This window comes from Schistocerca gregaria, chromosome 3 (assembly GCF_023897955.1).
Source record: "Schistocerca gregaria isolate iqSchGreg1 chromosome 3, iqSchGreg1.2, whole genome shotgun sequence".
Taxonomy (NCBI): Eukaryota; Metazoa; Arthropoda; class Insecta; order Orthoptera; family Acrididae; genus Schistocerca; species Schistocerca gregaria.
This window is the reverse complement of record NC_064922.1, coordinates 600,652,489-600,675,654: the sequence shown is the minus strand read 5'-3', so window position 1 is coordinate 600,675,654 and position 23,166 is coordinate 600,652,489. Positions and strand designations below refer to the sequence as shown.

The window sequence follows — 23,166 nt, the reverse complement described above, 5'->3', positions numbered from 1 at the left end:
TTCGAGTCTCGGTCCGGCACACAGTTTTAATCTGCCAGGAAGTTTCAACCGAATGTAGTATTTCGGTCTTCTTTCTGTTACCTTCTGCTTCGTTGCCAGTAAGCTCCATTACTGACTGAACAGATGATTTGTATCTGCTTACTGACGTTACATAAAACTACTCTTTCTTATGATTTTTGATCTGATAGTTTGGCAAAAATTTATTTTATAATTCACTGAATACTTATCGAATCGCTATCCTCATGCTCATTTCAGCTTCGTTGTTTTTGTTTACAAAGCTTTCACTTCGCGTAGAGAGGAGCTTGAGTTTACTCAGCTTTCTCGGCAGCCTTCAGACACAGTTATCGAACCACGCTGGATTCTTCCCGTCCCTCACAAGCCTGCTCGGCACATACTCATCTAAGGCACATGTTAATATGCTCTTCGCCCCAGATCTGAATATTTGATTCTGACCACTTTACTATTTCGCATTCTATACCTTGTCACGCTCGCTAACTATAAATATTTCCCTGTCATTTTTTAACATTTCTTGTAATACACCCAGTCCTCGATCCCACCCCAGCCTTATGATCACTGATTCACACTTCGACGTTAATTGATTCGAAAAATTATGGTCTGTTAGTTACCAAGTTGCGTATGTGAATTACTAGGAGATTTAATACAGTACTCTCGCACGTTGATTCTTTAAGTATCCTTTTTTTGTTTTGTTTTTTTTGGGAGGGGAGGGGGTTCTTTAGTCTTAAAAGTCTTTTGATTGGTTTGATGCAGCCTGTCACTGACGCCCCTCCCGTGCAAACCTTTTCAGCTCAGAATAGCACTTGCAACAAAAATTTATTTTATGCATATATTCCAGACTCTGTCTTCCTCCACAGTTTTTAACATCTACAGCTGCCTCCATTATCATGGAAATCATTCCCTTATATCTTAACACGTGTCCTGTAATCCTGTCCCTTCTTCTTGTCAGCGTTTTTTACGCATCCCTTTCCTTTCTGATTCAGCACAGAACTCCTCATTCCATACCTAATCAGTCCAAGTATATTTTACAAATATGTGATGATACTCTTCAATACATTACCTTTTAAAATTTTTTAGATGATGCTGTCAGAAGTGAGATAGGTGGTAGTTGTTAGCATAAGATCTATCCCCTTTCTTATGCAATGGTTTGACAATAGCATATTTCTGTCTATCTGGAAAAACTCCCTGTTTCTGCGAGCTACTACATATGTGGCTGAGAATCTTACTTATTTGTTGGGAATAAGCTTTTAGTACCCTGTTGTAAATGCCATCAGTTCCATGTGAGCTTTTACTTTTGACTGAATTTATTATTTTCCTAATTTCAGTGGAAAAGGTGGGTTGAATTTCAATTTTATCAAATTGCTTATGTACCGCCTCTTCCATTAACTGCCTTGCATTTTCTAGTGAATAGTTGGAGCCTATTTTCTCTACAACACTTAAAAATTATTATTAAAAATGTTTCCAACTTCTAACTTCTTCTTAACAAACTTTTCATTGTGTTTGGTAGGAACGCAGTCTTCCTGTGCCTTCAGTTGCCCATTTTCCCTTTAACAATATTCCCAATTGTTTTAATTTTATGTTCTAATCTCAGACATAATACATATACTTCTGGAATTTTTAATAACTCCTCTTGACGCTAAATAACGAAAAGTGTGAGATGATCCACATGAGTTCCAAAAGAAATCCGTTGGAATTCGATTACTCGATAAATAGTACAATTCTCAAGGCTGTCAATTCAACTAAGTACCTGGGTGTTAAAATTACGAACAACTTCAGTTGGAAGGACCACATAGATAATATTGTCGGGAAGGCGAGCCAAAGGTTGCGTTTCATTGGCAGGACACTTAGAAGATGCAACAAGTCCACTAAAGAGACAGCTTACACTACACTCGTTCGTCATCTGTTAGAATATTGCTGCGCGGTGTGGGATCCTTACCAGGTGGGATTGACGGAGGACATCGAGAGGGTGCAAAGAAGGGCAGCTCGTTTTGTATTATCGCGTTATAGGGGAGAGAGTGTGGCAGATATGATACCCGAGTTGGGATGGAAGTCATTACAGCATAGACGTTTTTCGTCGCGGCGAGACCTTTTTACGAAATTTCAGTCACCAACTTTCTCTTCCGAATGCGAAAATATTTTGTTGAGCCCAACCTACATAGGTAGGAATGATCATCAAAATAAAATAAGAGAAATCAGAGCTCGAACAGAAAGGTTTAGGTGTTCGTCTTTCCCGCTCGCTGTTCGGGAGTGGAATAGTAGAGAGATAGTGTGGTTGTGGTTCGATGAACCCTCTGCCAAGCACTTAAATGTGAATTGCAGAGTAGTCATGTAGATGTAGATGTAGATGTAATACAGTGCAGTAGTTTTTATAATGTGTCATTGTTTCGGGATCATTACTCCTCCTAGCTATAAGATACATTTCACTTTTCTGTTTAGAAGAGAAGCCATGGTTCTTTATATGGTTTCTTACTATTCTATTTCACTGCTTTCTTAGGGAAACTGTTTTCAAATATACTCACAAAGGTATAATGAAATAGGTGAAATTTTAGATTAGCATCGTGTTCTCTGTGCACCTTATCCCAGTCTAACTGTTGCAAGCTTTCCTAAAATTTTGAAGGGTTAAATCTTTAACAGAACCAGACAGAGCATTCTTAAAAGGAAAAGTTTTTATTTTGGTCTATGAAATTGTTATCTATCAGTGTGCTGCTTTCCTGTACCACCCGAGTAGGAAAAACAATAATTGATGTCAAATTTAAAGAACCAAGTTATACTTCAAGCTCAAGCTTTCTATCTGACTCTTTCAGAAAATCTACGTTGAAATCCCCACAAACAATAATTTGCTTTCCTTTGGCTGACAGGTAGCACAGCAAAGAATCCAAGTTTTTAAAAAATAGTTGAAAATTTCTTAGTGGGGACCTATACACAGCTACAATTATGAAAGTGATTTTATTTATTTTAAGCTCAAATGCAGATGCTTCTATGTGTTGCTGTACGCAAAATTTTTTTGTTTCCAAATTTTTCACTGTGTGACTGATTTTAACATATACGGTAACTGCTCCTTTCTCCATAGTGTCTCTACTAACATGTGATGAAAGCTTATATCCACCTACATTTACCATTTCCATACCTGTGACTATATGCCAACGTCACAAGCGGAAGATGAAGAGGCAGAGTATGTACATCAAGATATTCATCGTATAATTCAGTACTTAACTGGAGATGAAGATCTAATAGTCAATGGGGAATGGAAAGCGATTATATGGGAACGAACAGAAGAAAGGCCTATGTGAGAGTATGAGCTTGATAGTAGGAGACAGGACAAAGACTAATTGTGTTCAGTCATAAACTTCACCACGTAATAGCGAATACTTTGTTCGAGAATCACAACAGAAAGAGGTATATTTCGAAAACACTAGGGATACGGGAAGATTGTAGTTAGATTGTATTGTGGTCAGACAGAGCTTCCTACAGCGGGTGCTGGATTCTAGGGCGTACCTAGGAGGTGACATAAACTCAGATCACAATGTAGAAGTGATGAATAGTAATTCTCTAAGGCTATAGATGTTGCAATAAGGTATAGATCAGTAGATACTACAGTTGAAGGGGAATGGACAGCCCAAAATAGGGCAATTACAGAAGTTATACAGAGAAACATAGGTACAAAGAATGTAACTGCGAAGAAAGCATGGGTAACAGCAGAAATACTTCTTGACCAATGAAAGGAGAAAGTTCAAAAATGTTGAGGGAAACACAGGAATACAGAGATACAAGCCGCTGAAGAATGACGTTAAGAGGAAGTGCGGAGGAACTAAGACGAAATCACAGTATGAAAAATGTGAAGACATCGAAAACGATATTATTGTCTGAAGCACTGACTCAGTACACAGAAAAGTCAAAACAACCTTCACTGAAATTAAAAGTAAGGGCTGTAACATTAAGAGTGCAATGGGAATTCCACTGTTTATTGCAGAGCAGAGAGTGAATGAGCGTAAAGACTACATTGAAATTCCCTCTATGAAGGGGAAAATTTATCTGATGTGAAAGAAAAATAAACAAGTCGATTTAGAAGAGAGAATAGATCAGTATTAGACTCATAGTTTAAAAGAGATTTGGAAGACTGAAGACCAGATAAGGCAGAAGGTATAGATAACATTTCATCAAAATATCTAAAATCTTCGGAGGAAGTGGCAACAAACCGTTGAGTCATATTGGTGAGTAAATTGAATGAGTCTGTTGATATACCATCTGACTGTCAGAAAAATATGATCCACACAGTTCTGAAGACTGCAAGACCAGACAAGTGCGAGAGTTATCACATAATCAGCTTAACAGCTCATACATAAAGTTACTTACGAGAATAATATACTGAGGAATGGAAAAGAAAATTGAGGCTATGTTAGATGACGGTCAGTTTGTTTTTAGGGAAGGTCAAGCACCAGAGAGCCAATTCTGACAATGCGGTTGATAATGGAAGCAATAAGAAAGAAAAGTCAAGATACACTCGACAGCAAAAAATATGGGTCACACCTGAATTCCAACGTGTAGGCTGCACCTGAATGTATGCAACCAACATAGCACATCTGTGTTGTACATTGTCACAACCCTCCACAGTACAGTCGTTGTAAGATACGCAATGGGTACCACTAGAGACTACTAGAGAACACCGGTCTTTATGACAATCCATCCAGATGTAAAGTAACACTATTATAGTACAGAAGAGATCAGACAGGCCTTAACGTTTGTAAACTAAACTTCATTACAATGAGTGACATTCCAAACGTTATGGTACAATTATTTTGTCACATAAATCGTTCAATAATCCTTAGGCACAATGAAATATTTGAGACAGTATATGTATTTATAAAGTTGTATGGTAATTGGTATATATATGGATATGGATTTATAAAGTTGTATAGCAATTGGAAACAAGTTCATTGCTGTCTAAATGGTTTAACCAACACATGCTGAACGTCGTTCAATGGGGAGTGTTTTCACATCAACTTTATGTAATACTAAGCAGTTAAAATAAAACGTGATTAACTGCAGCAAGCACTCTACGGAAATCCCAACATTAACAGCGAATCACAAGTAATATCATTGTTCACATTACTCATCAGCAGTTACTTGTACACAATGTTGTACTTTAAATGACATGACCGACGTCTTCGTTCTGGATCGGATGCAAACCCAGAACGTAAAGCCATTGTTAACCAAACAAAGCTTTGTGCCTTATCTAGCCTTATCTAGACTCGATAACTAATAAGATTATTTTTATAGTCATCAATCAACTGACTGGTTTGATGTGGCCCGCCACGAATTCCTTTCCTGTGCTAACCTCTTCATCTCAGAGTAGCACTTGCAACCTACGTCCTCAATTATTTGATGGATGTATTCCATTCTCTGTCTTCCTCTACACTTTTTGCCCTCTACAGCTCCCTCTAGTACCATGGAAGTCATTCCCTCATGTCTTAGCAGATGTCCTATCATCCTGTCCCTTATCCTAAACAGTTTTTTCCACATATTCCTTTCCTCTCCGACTCTGCGTAGAACCTTCTCCTTCCTTACCTTATCAGTCCACCTAATTTTCAACATTCGTCTATAGCACCACATCTCAAATGCTTCGATTCTCTTATGTTCCGGTTTTCCCACAGTCCATGTTTCACTACCATACAATGCTGTACTCCAGACGTACATCCTCAGAAATTTCTTCCTCAAATTAAGGCCGGTATTTGATATTAGTAGACTTCTCTTGGCCAGAAATGCCTTTTTTGCCATAGCGAGTCTGCTTTTGATGTCCTCCTTGCTCCGTCCGTCATTGGTTATTTTACTGCCTAGGTAGCAGAATTCCTTAACTTCATTGACTTCGTGACCATCAATCCTGATGTTGTTTCTCGCTGTTCTCATTTCTACTACTCCTCATTACCTTCGTCTTTCTCCGATTTACTCTCAGACCATACTGTGTACTCATGAGACTGTTCATTGCGTTCAGCAGATCATTTAATTCTTCTTCACTTTCACTCAGGATAGCCATATCATCAGCGAATCGTATCATTGATATCCTTTCACCTTGTATTTTAATTCCACTCCTGAACCTTTCTTTTATTTCCATCATTGCTTCCTCGATGTACAGATTGAAGAGTAAGGGCGAAAGGCCACAGCCTTGTCTTACACCCTTCTTAATACGAGCACTTCGTTCTTGATCGTCCACTCTTATTATTCCTTCTTGGTTGTACATATTGTATAAGACCCGTCTCTCCCTACAGCTTACCCCTACTTTTTTCAGAATCTCGAACAGCTTGCACCATTTTATATTGTCGAACGCTTTTTCCAGGTCGACAAATCCTATGAACGTGTCTTGATTTTTCTTTAGCGTTGCTTCCATTATTAGCCGTAACGTCAGAATTGCCTCTCTCGTGCCTTTACCTTTCGTAAAGCCAAACTGATCGTCACCTAGCGTATTCTCAGTTTTTTTCCATTCTTCTGTATATTATTCTTGCATGAGCTGTTAAGCTGATTGTGCGATAATTCTCGCACTTGTCAGCTCTTGCCGTCTTCGGAATTGTGTGGATCATGCTTTTCCGAAAGTCAGATGGTATGTCGCCAGACTCATATATTCTACACACCAACGTGAATAGTCGTTTTGTTGCCACATCGCCTAATGATATTAGAAATTCTGATGGAATGTTATCTATCCCTTCTACCTTATTTGACCGTAAGTCCTCCAAAGCTCTTTTAAATTCCGATTCTAATACTGGATCCCCTATCTCTTCTAACTCGACTCCTGTTTCTTCTTCTATCACATCAGACAAATCTTCACCCTCATAGAGGCTTTCAATGTATTCTTTCCACCTATCTGCTCCCTCCTCTGCATTTAACAGTGGAATTCCCGTTGCACTTTTAATGTTACCACCGTTACATTTAATGTCACCAAAGGTTGATTTGACCATCCTGTATGCTGAGTCTGTCCTTCTGACAATCATATCTTTTTCGATGTCTTCACATTTTTCCTGCAGCCATTTCGTCTTAGCTTCCCTACACTTCCTACTCATTTCATTCCTCAGCGACTTGTATTTCTGTATTCCTGATTTTCCCGGAACATGTTTGTACTTCCTCCTTTCATCAATCAACTGAAGTACTTCTTCTGTTACCCATGGTTCCTTCGCAGCTACCTTCTTTGTAAATATGTTTTCCTTCCCAACTTCTGTGATGGCCCTTTTTACAGATGTGCTGCCTACTGCGCTATTCCTTATTGCTGTATCTATAGCGTTAGAGAACTTCAAACGTATCTAGTCATTCCTTAGAATTTCCATATCCCACTTCTTTGCGTATTGATTATTCCTGACTAATGTCTTGAACTTCACCCTACTCTTCATCACTACTATATTGTAATCTGAGTCTATATCTGCTCCTGGGTACGCCTTACAATCCAGTATCTGATTTCGGAATCTCTGTCTGACCATGATGTAATCTAATTGAAATCTTCCCGTATCTCCCGGCCTTTTCCAAGTATACCTCCTCCTCTTGTGATTCTTGAACAGGGTATTCGCTATTACTAGCTGAAACTTGTTACAGAACTCAATTAGTCTTTCTCCTCTTTCATTCCTTGTCCCAAGCGCATATTTTCCTGTAACCTTTTCTTCTACTCCATCCCCTACAAATGCATTCCAGTCGCCCATGACTATTAGATTTTCGTCCCCCTTTACATACTGCATTACCCTTTTAATATCCTCATACACTTTCTCTATCTGTTCATCTGCAGCTTGCGACGTCGGCATGTATACCTGAACTATCGTTGTCGGCGTTGGTCTGCTGTCGATTCTGATTAGAGCAACCCGGTCACTGAACTGTTCACAGTAACACACCCTCTGCCCTACCTTCCAGTTCATAACGAATCCTACACCTGTTATACCATTTTCTGCTGCTGTTGATATTACCCGATACTCATCTGACCAGAAATCCTTGTCTTCCTTCCACTTCACTTCACTGACCCCTACTACATCTAAATTGAGCCATTCCATTTACCTTTTCAGATTTTCTAGTTTCCCTACCACGTTCAAGCTTCTGACATTCCACGCTCCGACTCGTAGGAACATTATCCTTTCGTTGATTATTCAATCTTTTACTCATGGTAACCTCCCACTTGGCAGTCCCCTCCCGGAGATCCGAATGGGGTCTATTCCGGAATCTTTTGCCAATGGAGAGATCATCATGACACTTCTTCAACTACAGGCCACATGTCCTGTGGATACACGTTACCTGTTTTTAATGCAGTGGTTTCCATGGCCTTCTCCTCTCGTTGATGTCGTTGATCATTGCTGATTCTTCCGCCTTTAGGGGTATTTCCCACTCGTAGGACAAGAGAGTGCCCTTAACCTCTACCCGCTCCTCCGCCCTCTTTGACAAGGCCGTTGTCAGAATGAGGCTGACTTCTTATGCCGGAAGTCTTTCGGCCGCCAATGCTGATTATTTATCAAAATTTAGGCAGTGGCAGGGATCTAACCCGGGACCGAAGACGTTTTGATTATGAATCAAAGACGCTACCCCTTTTTTTTTAATCTTATTTTTGTTTGCTTTGGTTCGTTGAATCTGATCGGGGCGGACGTCGTAAGACACCCTTTTAAGTTCGTTGTTGATCTATTAACTCAGTTTTTTTATTACAGAGGGATGCTAACCCTCTGACCGAACACGCTGAGCTACCGTGCCGGCTAATCCCTAGACCACGGGTCAGATAGAAACGTCAAATATGGACGTTTGCACTAATATCAGTTATTAATTCTCAACTTGAACCTAAATGCATTAATGTTTGTACGAAACAGGGAACCCTAACATGACAATCACCTTCTTGGTAATCAACCTCGAAAGATGTTGTATATTGTTGCATTTCAGGGAACAAAGGATGCACACGTTTAAAATTGAAATGCCATCATGTAATGCTGGTGACAAGGATGCGAACCTAGCACCTAATCGGATTGTTGAATAAGTACATAAAATCAGAATGTAGATATCACAGGTTGTCACCAGTGGTGAGGTTGGAACCTTAAAAGACGACTGAAGTTGTATTGCCTGACCGGGATTCGAACCCGTCGTCTACCACAGTCGTTGTCTAACCCGGAACAGACAAGAAATGTCCAATGTTGGTCCAGCATTAGCGAGATGTGCGCACGATTAACTAGAAATAAGGCGACAAAAACGTTTATGCTGACTCAGAGTCGAACGCCGCACACATGGTTATGAAGACACGTTAATAATCAAATTCTTATTCAGTAGTAGCTAGGAGTAGCATGTTTAGTTGCAAACCTTAAGGCCTTTCTCATCCCTAGTAAAGTATTGCCTAATATCTGCGATATCATGGTGTTAATTTACAAGTGGATTGACTGCCGCAAAGAGCAGTGTTCTCTAGTAGTCGAGTATCATTGAGATGTAAATCAAGTGCCTCAGCAGAATGTAATTTCCGTCATGCAGCACGTATAGTTTCAGAGCCACCGAGTACATGGTATAAGTGCACAAAATGTGTATGATATACTATTATTTGGAGAAGCTGCCACCAACCCTGTTTATTTTTACATTCCGCTTAGTTGTGGTTGAATACACGTTTTTGTAAGGCTACATCTAATGCAGAGTGCATACAAGAAAGAATAGTTTCATACGTCCTGCTATTGGTAGCTAGGTGAAATATTTTGTGGTAGCTATGTTTAAAATGAATGTATTTTTGAACGTATTGTTCGTCAAATATTTGAATGAATCGCCAAGTGTAGGTGTGCCTGCACATGTTACAGCATAATATTTGTAGCTGCGTTAGTTTATCCTGCAGACTTGGGTAGGTTAGGTGTAACGTTTGATCCTACAAGGGGTGATCGTGGCCTTGTGGCCCGGGTCTGTACTAGCCGCGGCTCGCGAGCTACGGGCCAGCCAGGCTGGCCGAGGAGAGACGGAAGTGAGCGAGCTGGCGGTGGCGTTGGTGGGCCAACAGCCCGGGACGAGCCACCACGGCCTCGCCGCATGCCTCTGCCTCTGCCTCTGCCGCTCCGTTTGACGTAAATATGTTTACCTCCTCTCCTGGCATCAGTATAAGAGCGGCAAGCAGAAATAAACATCAGGCTGTCTGCCGTAATGACTCACTGGAAGAGGTCTGTTCGAGATAGTGTCGTCGCTCTTACTGAGTAGCTGGCAGACAGTATGGCGTACCACATACCACTGCAACCAGATGGTGGAGGATCTGCCTTGAAAGAGGCACCACCAACAGGGCTCTTGGCTTAGGTAGGAAGAGAGTGAGCTCACAGCAGGAAGACAGGGATCTAGTGTCTAGGAGCAGAGAAAATCTCTTTCTGAACGAGAAGTACTTGCGGCGAGAGACCAACATCCCCGGCTCCAGTGACACGATTCGCCGAAGGCTGAGGGACGCTGGATTGCATGCACGACCATCTGCCGTGAAATAAGAGCTCAGCGAAGATAGCATTTTATACCCCTAGCATTTGCGGATCTTCATCTTAGGGCGTCGTGGGGCAACGTCATTTTCACTGATGAGATGGTGTTTTCCACCAGTAACGACGGTCCACGAATCGTTTACAGGCCGCAAAGGATTCGCCAACGATGCGAATATGTAACCACGACGAAAAGAAGTGGCCAGCTATCTGTTACCTGCGAGGGTTGGATTTCTGCGAGAGGGGCGGGAATTCTTCACAGAATAGAAGGAACTCTGGACAGCGTGCAGTATGCCCCCATATAGGAAAATGTGATGCTTCCGCCAGTGCGAATGCTGTACGCAGAAGGGGTCGTCACATTGCAAGAGGACCATTCTCCCATTCACAAGTTTGCATTTGTTCAGCAGCGGCATGGACTGGCCGCCACAGGCTGCTGATATGAACCGCATGGAGAACGTGTGGACTGAGGTCGCCAGAACATTAACAGGGAACTGGCCACGAAACCAACAAAGTAATGCGGACGCTCTTTGTGACTGCGTCCTGGAAGCCTGGGAGGCAGTTGCTTCTTCAGGCTGTTACGCCCGACGGCTTATACATTCTATGCCAAGACGCATGATAGAAGAACAAAATAATGAAAGAGTCTGCATAAAATATTAGAGTCTTTAAAATGTTTTATTGTGTCTTCTTTTTCGTCATGTTTCCTCATTGTGAGCTAGTGGAAGATAGCATGGCAACAGAAAAGAAACAATATGGGTTAGTTTTCCTTTCAGTTGCCTTTTTAATTCGAGTGGGTTTCTTTTGAATATACAGTTTGTTAAATATTCTATTTTGATTTCATTTATACCCTGTCTAGATACTTACAAACTAATCAGCGTAGATGTAATGTACTCTGTCACAGTATTTTTTATTATTTCAAATACATCTCTCTCTTCCCCTCCATCGATCAATACACCCTCCGTCCTCCACACAATACGCAAACGATTTCATATTATGTGTACTCGTTGATAATATCTCCTCTATTCTCTCTCACACGCTCTCTTCCTGACACTATAGCCGCAAGTGCCCTTCTATTCCATTCCCCCAAAACTATATAAACGAATCAAGATGTTTCCATTGACGCTACAATTTCTCTTTTAAGTGCTGTTGTCTTTACTCTCTATCATTCCTCTCAACACCTATGAAACCGTATTCTATGATATCCCCTTCTCTATAACCCATTCTTCGTTCTGAAAACTGTCCTTCCTTATTTCTCGGTCCTAAGATAAAACGAACTGTGGCACACATCTAAGTAAGCGATACTTTGCAAGCATTTCATGCTTATATTTTGCACTTCTGCACTTCCTATCCATTCCCAGATCACGCCCTCCTTCCTGTTACCCGTCTCTTGACATCTGCATCTACATGTAAATGAATAATCTGCAATTAATAATTATGTGCTTGGCAGGGGGTTCTGTGGTCTGGTGGATTAATCTTGTATTGATGTGTAAAACGTGTAGGTTTACATCTCACGCCAGGCGTAGATTTTTAACACAAACAAGTAGCTCTCATTCACCCCTAGTAACGCCAAATGCAGAACGCCAGTAAGCTCCGAAGTTCAATATCCGCAGTAAAGATAACATCCCTCCGCTGCCGACTGGGGCAGAGCGGCATTCGTTTGAGCTGTGACAGATGGAGAAACCCTGGAAGGCAGAGACTCTGTCACCAGCAAGTCGTAGTAAACTAGAAAACGTATTTTATTTAATGAACCAATGGCCATGTCAGATCACAAGGCTCTTACTGTATTTGAAAGTGAGACGTTGAAAATTGTGGTGCTGGACTGGGATTAGATTTCGATTTCACTGTGTTCCCCAAGATTGCAAACTCTTCTAGGCCTTCTAGGCACCTATCTGGTTTCGAATCCTGATCAGCACAAAATATTCATAATTTCATTTCAAGCCCTAGCGTGTGCACTCCGAACTAATAGTGAAAAATAGTTGCATTTTCAACGTCTCTTGGTGCGTTGTCAGCTGTAACGTGTTCGTTTCAACTCACAGCCACATGAGGAGCTTTTTATCACAACATTAAAGATTAAACGTTTCGTCACATCTTTTCAATTTCAAACATTCCTCTCCATCCTACTGGCGAAAATGGATTTGGGTTTGACGTTGTGTTCGTTGTGATCACCAACAACGATATGTTGTGGATTCAACTTCTAGCCAGCAGAGTATTTTCCATTTCATCGTTGAAAGCACAAACATGTCACACGTAGCTCTTATTGGAAAAGAATTTTATAGGTAAAGTGTCTTCATGACCACGTGTGAGGGGTTTGAATTACGTTCAGCACAGAACTTTTCGTCGCCAGATGTCTAGCTAAACATGCGCACATCTCGCTTCTGGTGAACAAACAATAGCTATTTATCGTCTGTATCTGGCTAGGAAACGACGGTGGTAGATGCAGGGTTCGAATCCCAGTCAGGCAAAAATAATTATATCGTCATTTAAGGTTCCAACATCTCGCTGTTGGTGAAAACATTTGATATTTAACTTCTGATTTTATGTGCTTCGTTAACAATCCGATTAGGTACTTGGTTCACATTTCTCTCACAAGCTTTACATGATGGCATTCCAATTTTAAACATGAGCATACCTTGTTCCTTGCGAATGACACCATATTAAACTTCGTTGGTGGTAGTTCCCAGGAAGGTAACTGTTATGACAGGATTCCCAGTTCACTACAATCATTTTCGTCATTTATTTTCAGGATCTGAATAGATAACTGATGCTGGTGCAAGCGTCTATACTTCACGTCTTTTTATGCCTAGTGATCGGGTCTCAATAAGGCACAAACAAAGCTTAACTTAGTTAGCAATGGCTATAGGTGCTGGGTTTGAGTCCAGAACGATGAGGTTGGTAATGTCATTTATAGTTCAAATTTGCGTACACGTAGCTGTTGATGTGTTACGAGAACAATGATAGTACTGGTGATTCGCTGTTGATATAGAGAGTTCCGTAGAGCGCTTGTTGCCGTTAATCGCGTGTTTTTACTGTTTCGTCCAGTATCCAGTTTCCAGAGCCACTCGCCGTTAAGCGACGTTCAGCACGTGGATGGACACCTTGCCGACAGCGAAAAGCGTTTTTCCAATTGCCGTACAGCTTTGTAACTCCATATATTGTCTAAAGTATTTAATTTTGACTAATGGAATGTCACTTGTTGTAATTAAGGTTAGTTTATGAGTGTTATGGGGTGTCTCATCGCAAAGAAGGTGTTTTTTAATATGTTTTGTATGACGATATTAGTTGAGGATTAGACTGACTGCCATAAAGACCTTTGGTCTCTAGTTGTCTCTTGCGTTGTCCATTGTGTATAGTCAAACGACTGTACCCCACAGGGGTTTGGTGTTTAGAGGACCTGCAACATAGCTACGTTATTCTAAACTGTCGTCTCGGCAAATCAGACCGTCTGTACTCAGTGAACCGTCGCTAGCAAAGTCGGCTGTACAACTGGGGTGAGTGCTAGGAAGTCTCTCTAGACCTACCGTGTGGCGGCGCTCGGTCTGCTATCAGTGACAGTGGCGACACGCGGGTCCGACGTATACTAACGGACCGCGACTGATTTAAAGGCTATCACGCAGCAAGTGTGGTGTTTGGCGGTGACACCACAGAAAGTGTTATTCACAGATTAACAGATATAAGAGAATTTTGGTACCATGAGAATATTTGTTCGTCTATCTGAAGGGGAGAGGGCGGTCCAGAAATGCTTCTCCCCCCCGCCCCATTTTAACAATAAGGCCAATTCTATCTCCTGCAAAACGTCCCCATACTGCAGTAGAAACCCCACCGTGTATAACACGGTGCGGGTTGTACTGGGATTGGGGATGTTTTGAAGGAAAGAGAATTGAGCAGATTGTTAAAATAGAAGTGTGTCTGGACCAGAAGTATTATCACCGCGTACTTCCGTATCACACGATACCATGTCGACTACGCTCGAGGGAGAAAGTGTTCACATTGCAACACGATAAGGACTCAAAACGTCGATCGCGTTCTTAAGTCCTGATTGTAATCCTATTGAAATGGTCTGTGATGAAGTGGCAGACGTATCCGGAAAGTTCACCTAACAAGCAGGAACATTTCTGGAATGTAGTTTTATGGACGTTGTGAATCACAGAGATTTGCAATACCTACAAAAACTTACTGACCTTATGCCCCCATGTTTGTGAGGCAGCCATTAAATTAAAGAAAAGATACAGTGGTGAAATTAAATATTTTTCTATTTACATTATATAAGTTTAAGTGTATACAATTATATTTTTGGAGAATAAAAGTTTTATTCTTGTTCATATTTGATTTATGATACAATAGTCACGATTTATTGAAATTAATGGGTGGTACTGTGTTTTTCACTGACAACCTTTACTTCTGTGAACTACACGTAGTGCTGTATCCGCGACTGTTTACTGGAAGCATCAAATGTTTCTCCAGATTATGTCAAGCATTTAACGATATCGATTGCATACTACGTCGCATGTGTAGTGGTATCCAATTCGTCGCAGTAATTCGCGTCTTGGAGGACGCACTTGTCGAGGCCGCCTTGGATGTTTGTGGCCTGAGGTTGCAGGTAAAGCTTTCCATCGCAGCTGCTGTCCGGTAAGGCGCATAAACCAAACGGTAGACGGAAGCCAAACGCGTCAACACTGTGGGCGACCTGGTGATCTGCCGCGCACGCTTCCACTTGTCATCCACAGACGTAGATTTAATTGAATGTTTGCCATTGTAAAGTATGATAACTTTGACGCTGTTCATGTTAATATAATGCCACTTTAAATCCCCAACATTTCACAGATTCCTTGCAATGTAACATCTTGAAGGAATTTGCAATTTGCGTCATTCTTCGATTGGAAGAATTTAATTTACGTTTCACATAGTGAAAACTAGGCATATTTGTGAATGCTTTAAGTATTTTATTAAAATGGTGTTTCTTGTTCCGGTAAATCTCCATTCTTTGCAAGACATTCCGTAAACGATTCTTCGGTGAAATGTGTTTGCCATGTCCTTAACAACATGTCTTATTACCGTAACTGGTAGAACTTTGTAATTACATAAACCATAAAAAAACCGTTGAGGTCAAAGAGTTATACATATCCCACAAATTTAAATAGTGGACCTCTGTAGCTTTCATTCTCACAATTTCGTACTTCATCTTGCAACAAAATGTCAATCAGGTGCACAAACGTATTTACACATAACTCTTACTTTATTATAATTTAAGCTTTATTTCACACAATTAATTTGGTGTGATTTGAGTTGAGCATAAAAACTTCCTGAGGACATAAAATGGAAAGGTCACACGCCCACCACTGTATTTGGTAGGGTACTGGAAAATCGCTACTTCTCTTCGACACAATGTGCTCAAAAACTTAACCTTGGCCTGTATTGTAAAACTGAATTGGGATACTACTAGTGAAGGTCCTTGCATCATCTACATAAGAGCAGACATAGAACACGCACAAAGCAGAGCAATTTGAAGTGTGACATGCGCGTTAGAACCACGGAATACGATGAGGAAATACCACGACATCTGGGCAAAAGAACCTACGAGTAAAGACAAACGATATACTACTAGAAAAGTAGACTATCACTATACATTGCTGAAACTACAGGTATTTTTTGGATATCCCGTGTTGCTAACAATAGGCAACGCCGTACTGAAGCCGAGGACTGGACTAAACACTACACTGCTTTCTTTGGCAGCGTTCTGTTGTAAGTGGTGCGGCTTCGTCGGACTTTGATCTCTTTTGCATTGGTAGTTATAGGGCAGCCTAAATTTGAACGTGGATCTGAACAACGGTGCAATCCGGCATTGTTTCACATACAGGGTCTACACATCTTTGTCAGAGTTGTAAGAAGGGATATGTGGTGGCTGAAACTCTAGAACTGATCGAAGATCGATGTTCAGACAGGTGGATTTACAGTCAGCCACCTGTCCAATTTGACATCGAGTCATACATTACTAAATTAGGAACCCTGAAGCAAATTTATACAAACAACGTCTGGAACAGAACGCTATAGACAATCCCGTTTCATAAGCTCCGACCTCTGCTACAAAATTTGCTGCTGTTTCTATAGACGGAGAAGTCTGTATGTGGGTGACGTAGGTAGATCCGTGTATCCACTATTGAACGGCCATCTTTTACCTCAGCGACGTGGTCGGTTTGGGCAAGGATACAGTAGGAAAATATTTGTCACTACGCTATCTGTCATCTGAAATGTTTAAAAAATCTAAACCTGGATAACAGGCCAGAGGTCATACTCCGCTTGAATGTGAACCTGGTTTCCGGTCTCATAGCTAGTTCAGAACTGTTCAGGCTTTTGTGCTGTACTGATTGTTGAATTTTGTATCGGGATCTGCAGCCGCTGTTATTTTAAAGACTTTTCAGATGCTTCAAAGAGAATTGTCAAAGGTTCACCCTCCAGTGATTATAGCGGTTTGGAGTCGATTCCACAGCCCGATAATGTACCTGTAGAGCAACGTCTGAAAGCGTTTTCGAGGTCATTATCGATGTGGTTCTCCCCAGATTACATGTAATGGTCGTTCGCTGCAGGGCGGGAATCCAGGATCCTTTTAACTCGAGGATTTCTAGTTTCTTGTTAAAACTAGTGTCATGTTGGTGAATTTCTATGGCTTCTCTGAACAGCCGGGTATGGTCGATCTTCTCCATAGTGAAAGCCTGCATGTCGATGAAATTCAGTAGTCTGTGCGGTTAGTCCCACACAGCATGTGCTCCGCTAAGGCTGATTTCTCCACCAGTCACAAACTTATGTTCAATCCTATCGTTGATGGATTGTCCGGTCATTCCTACACAAATATTTACACTTGCACACAGTATGAGTAATATATTCTAGACATTGCGAGGGGATCCATTTGTCCATTGGCAATCGGAGACACTCTTTAATATTCTTGGACGGTTTGTAAATTGTCTGTTTGGCATATTTGTGCCATATATGGTTGATTCTCTCTGGCAACTTGGGGCTGTGTGGCAAAAAGGCTGCACCAGACATTTCTTTCATTACGACGAGCCGTTGCACCGGATGTAAGGTTTCGTGACACTTTTCATGTACACTCCTGTAAATTGAAATAAGAACACCTTGAATTAATTGTCCCAGGAAGGGGAAACTTTATTGACACATTCATGGGGTCAGATACATCACATGATCACACTGACAGAACCACAGGCACATAGACACAGGCAACAGACCATGCACAATGTCGGCACTAGTACAGTGTATATCAACCTTTCGCAGCAATGCAGGCTGCTATTCTCCCATGCAGACGATCGTAGAGATGCTGGATGTAGTCCTGTGAAACGGCTTGCCATGCCATTTCCACCTGGCTGGACGTGCAGACCGCGTGAGAGGACGCTTCATCCAGTCCCAAACATGCCCAATGGGGGACAGATCCGGAGATCTTGCTGGTCAGGGTAGTTGACTTACACCTTCTACAGCACGTTGGGTGGCACGGGATACATGCGGACGTGCATTGTCCTGTTGGAACAGCAAGTTCCCTTGCCGGTCTAGGAATGGTAGAACGATGGGTTCGATGACGGTTTGGATGTAGCGTCCACTATTCAGTGTCCCCTCGACGATGACCAGAAGTGTACGGCCAGTGTAGGAGATCGCTCCCCACACCATGATGCCGGGTGTTGGCCCTGTGTACCTCGGTCGTATGCAGTCCTGATTGTGGCGCTCACCTGCACTGCGCCAAACACGCATACGACCATCATTGGCACCAAGGCAGAAGCGACTCTCATCGCTGAAGACGACACGTATCCATTCGTCCCTCCATTCACGCCTGTCGCGACACCACTGGAGGCGGGCTGCACGATGTTGGGGCATGAGCGGAAGACCGCCTAACGGTGTGCGGGACCGTAGCCCAGCTTCATGGAGACGGTTGCGAATGGTCCTCGCCGATACCCCAGGAGCAACAGTGTCCCTAATTTGCTGGGAAGTGGCGGTGCGGTCCCCTACGGTACTGCGTAGGATCCTACGGTCTTGGCGTGCATCCGTGCGTCGCTGCGTTCCGGTCCCAGGTCGACGGGCACGTGCACCTTCGGCCGACCACTGGCGACAACATCGATGTACTGTGGAGACCTCACGCCCCACGTGTTGAGCAATTCGGCGGTACGTCCACCCGGCCTCCCGCATGCCCACTATACGCCCTCGCTCAAAGTCCGTCAACTGCACATACGGTTCACGTCCACGCTGTCGCGGCATGCTACCAGTGTTAAAGACTGCGATGGAGCTCCGTATGCCACGGCAAACTGGCTGATACTGACGGCGGCGGTGCACAAATGCTGCGCAGCTAGCGCCATTCGACGGCCAACACCGCGGTTCCTGGTGTGTCCGCTGTGCCGTGCGTGTGATCATTGCTTCTACAGCCCTCTCGCAGTGTCCGGAGCAAGTATAGTGGGTCTGACACACCGGTGTCAATGTGTTCTTTTTTCCATTTCCAGGAGTGTAATTATTCCAGTGCCCATTGTTCCTCCCAACGCATTGCACGTGATGTGGATGTTGATTTGGAAGATTTTTGCAAGTAACGGTCAATGTGTGTCTGTCTTCAATGCACACTGTTGCTCAGCTTCTCACAATTCCACGTAACCAGCTCATCTAGAATGGGTAGCTGTTGATCGTTTCCACAGGGCTGTTCCTCACGATGCATGCACACAGGGAAGGTGTTGTCGACATAGCTGCACCACATCCTAGCCAAGTTGAAGCCTTCCTGTCGGTAGAAATAGCTGGTTTACATAACGTAGCTGGTGGTAACACATACATGTAACGGGTGGGTGCTCTACTGAGAGAAAATGGAACCGATGTGCTCGAGAAATTCACAGGATGGCACTTAGGAAATCCAAACAACATCAGAGCTGAGCAGAACGTCAGTTTAGTCCAAGTATTAGTTTATTCAACTACTCATTGAAATGTTCCGAGTGCTTTACGTATTTGTCGGACTTTCTCACAAACCGGTGCAGCAGAGAGAGGACGTATTTTGCCATTTTAGATGTCGGTGCCTGGCGCAGAAATCGGCTGTGACGGAGCACGTGCTGCGTGAGATAGACCACGTATTAAAATTCGCCAATGGCAGATTTTTCGTTGTGGAGCAGAGTTACAGCGCTCGTTTGTCAGGGAAACCTAAGAAATTCATAAATATGACGACACTTTTGATACGAAAGGAGAAACAGAACTGAGACAAAAACATAATGTTTGCTGTATAAGCCACAATGATGCAATGGAAGGAGATTTAGAAGTACAATTGGAACGACCACTTACAAAGAACGTAAAATGACTTTCCGAGGTGACGCTTAATTTCATCTCGAGGAGACGAAGAGAACGAGGGCGAACTAGGAAACACTAGAGATAGCTGTGAAGCAGGAACTGGCAAGAATGTCTAACCCCAAAGGTCAACTAGAAGAAGGAGGAGGAGGAGAAGAAGAGCAAGAGGATAACGGAGAGGGAACACGGTAAGTAATTCCTAGATTCATGTGAGTAACGAACGACCATTCCAGATAATAAGGGGAGAACCAAACTGGTAATTAGCACAGTATATACACTGTCGGGTGAGAAGTATCTCGACGCCTATTAGTAGGCAATATCTCTACATTGACCAGCTTTCGACATTACGGCACCTTGAATTCTGTGGGAGATGGTCTCAAAGCAGTGCCTGTTATAACATTTCAGCTCCTCAACACCAAATTAAAACGTTCCACTTAAATTTGTTTGCACTTATAGCGATCCCAGCTTCCTCAACCAAATTAAAACATTGCATTAGGAGGTGTCTGCTTCGTGCAAAAGGTCTTGAGTTCATATTGACGACAACAAGTAATTCTTCATTACAGACGTTTATTTACAAACAGAACTGACATACTTCACAGACTCAACAACTGACTCTCCGAGCTAACCGCACTGCATATCCGAACTGGCAACTGACAACTCCTACGTGTATTAATATCTTTCCAAATAATGAGAGTCTTTGACAATGTTTTGTTTACAATACGATAGTAATTCACGACTTAAAACTAAATGAGACATTACAGAATATTAGTGCAGATTAAAGTAAGTAAAAGGATCAGTACATAAAATTCTTACAAGCATAATTTCCAAATAGATTTTATAACATTTTTCTACCAGCTTCTGGATAACCTTCACCAGATTTGTACCGATGTTTCCAGAAATATCTTGACATTTGATTCTGGATATTTCTTGAGTGATTTAGAACAACTATTTATATGTAAAATGATTTAAATCGTGTTTCAAAACGTAAATAAATCTTTTTAGCAATATTTCTTGATACAAATCGTCTTTCGAAATTAGGTTATGAAACAGTTTTCACAAGTTTTCGTATTTTTGCGATCATAATATAGAATTTCTCCATAGAAAGTTCCAGAAGTGTGCATTAAACGTTCATTTACAGACTTTCTCTTTAGCTGGTGAGTTTTTCAAAGTATCTTGTCCATATTATACGAAATAATTTAGCTCAAAACTGATAATTTATACAATTAATCAGAGCTACAGCAAACAGTGAGTCTTTCTTTTACAAAATGAAATATAATTACAAAATTGAATGAAAATAGGTTACTAACACTAATATATATTTACATTAATTCTATTTTTGTTCTTTCTGTGCAAAATGTCCTAATATTGACACAGTAAAATATTTAAACGTCACCAAAGTTTCCCTTTACATTTTGCATATCTGTATCGACATCCCCTAAAAGTCTACAGTATCGAATACTTCAATATGTCCCAATATGTCCTGTAATGTTACACTGTGTAGCCATGGAGGAATGGCAGCCCGTTCATCCTCAAGAGCTGAAACCAGAGATGTTAGTGATGCTGGACACTGGGGTCTGCAGCGAAATGGGCTTTTTACCCATTCCAAATATGTTACATTTGGTTCAGGCCAGGACTCTGGGTAGGTTTGTCCATTTCAGGAATTTTGCACAAAGCATACATCCACAGTCATTGTGTTAGCTGGGGTGCTGTCAGCACTTCAGAAATCAATAGTTATTACTTCCCTCCGCAATAATCGCCGGATTCTCTCTGTCAGTACTTGAGGGCTGCCTAGTCCTTAATTAGCTCTGACTGCTCCTTCGCATTTCCACTTCGGTATCACATCAAGAACAACTGACTTCACCAAAACTGTTGAAATGGCCCTACGGATATTTTACTCAGGTCACACCCAATGACTTGTCCACGTAAGAAGTACTGAGCTCCTCTGACTGATTTATTCTCCTGTAACTCTTTCTGTGCCAACAGCAATGCAAGGTGAACCTTTCACAATATTATTCGTCAGACTCACAGGATAAAGTGACAAAAAAGGGATATAAACAGAGAGGGAAGGAGAGACGGATAGAATGAAGAGACAGAGAGAGAGAGAGAGGGGGGGGGGGGGGGTCAGTAGGGCGGAGATTGCCTTATGAGTAGCATGACGGATAGAAGTTATGTTAACATTCAAGATTATCCCTTGTCCAGGCGATGTACGAGTGCCATTCAATAAGTAATGCAACACATTCTTTTTTCTGCCAATTTCGGTTGAAAAAAATGATGAATTTGTTGGAAGACATCGTGGAGTATTCTCGTTACAGGACTTATAATTTCTTGAACTTCCGACAGGTGGCGGCATTATTCGTCTATAACAGAGGTGCGTTCAAGCAGAGAGCTGCATCAATGAGTTTCTTTTGGTGGCAAACAAGAGCAGCGCAGATAGTCATAGGTACTTGCAGAATGTCTACATGACGTGGCAGAAAACGAAAGGACGATGAGTCATCGGTCGAGGCGTCCGCAGTCATTACAACATGGTGGCGAAAATCGTTCTCTCTCTCCCGCCCACTGGCATAATTTTATTTATATTCCAACCTTAAATTATTGTTAATTTTGGAAGTATCATTCTTAGTAAATGTTGTAGATAAAACAAAAGAAAAGTAAGCTGTAAAAAGATGAAAACTCAAAATTGTAAGATGTACGACCTGTTTTAAACATCAGGTAACAGGTCTATAGTTTGGCAATAAATAAGTAAAGTACCGGCCGACCGCAGTCAGCTGTGACATCTGTGAAGTTGGAACGTGTGGACAGTCTCATTCGAGATGATCAACAGATCACAATCAAATACCTCGCTGCTTAAATGGAAGTCTCTTTTCGTACTGCTGACACAATCGTCCACCATTTGGGGCACTCAAAGATATGTTACCCGCTGGGTTACTCGCCGTCTAACAGAAGACCGTAAAGAGCAAGGAAGGGTCATCTGCACAGAACGTTTTGCGCATTGTGTCGTTGATAGTGATAATTTTCGTGGAACATCGTCGCAGGCGATGAAACGTGGGTCATCACTTCTGACCGGAAACAAAACGGCAGTGCACGGAGTGGCGCCACACCATCCGTCCTCCTCAGCCGGTAAAGTCATCGCGACGGTCTTCTGGGACTCTGAAGGGGGGTTCTGTTTGATTTCATCCCCTGGATGAAACGAAAAACTCCACTCAGCAAAATTGAGGAAACAGCTTTAGTATGCTCGTTAGCCAAAACTGCTAATGAACTTCTTTCCCACGACAACGCAAGGTCTAACACAAGTCCTTGCAACAGGGAGGACTCACAAAACTTGATTGGACTGTTGTTCCTCATCCAGCCCACAGCCCAAGTCCCGCACCTTCCGGATTCCATCTGTTGGCCCAATGAAGTGTGTGCGGCAAGTAGTACGTGGACGGTG

At 42.1% G+C, this 23,166-nt stretch overlaps 2 protein-coding genes across 3 annotated transcripts in view; one reads left to right on the top strand and one right to left on the bottom strand.

Moving 5' to 3' along the window:
• Positions 1-23,166, top strand: part of LOC126355491 (octopamine receptor Oamb-like) — an 879,391-nt gene that overhangs the window by 447,164 nt on the left and 409,061 nt on the right. The window lies entirely within an intron of this gene.
• Positions 1-23,166, bottom strand: part of LOC126353965 (protein yellow-like) — a 158,889-nt gene that overhangs the window by 81,953 nt on the left and 53,770 nt on the right. The window lies entirely within an intron of this gene.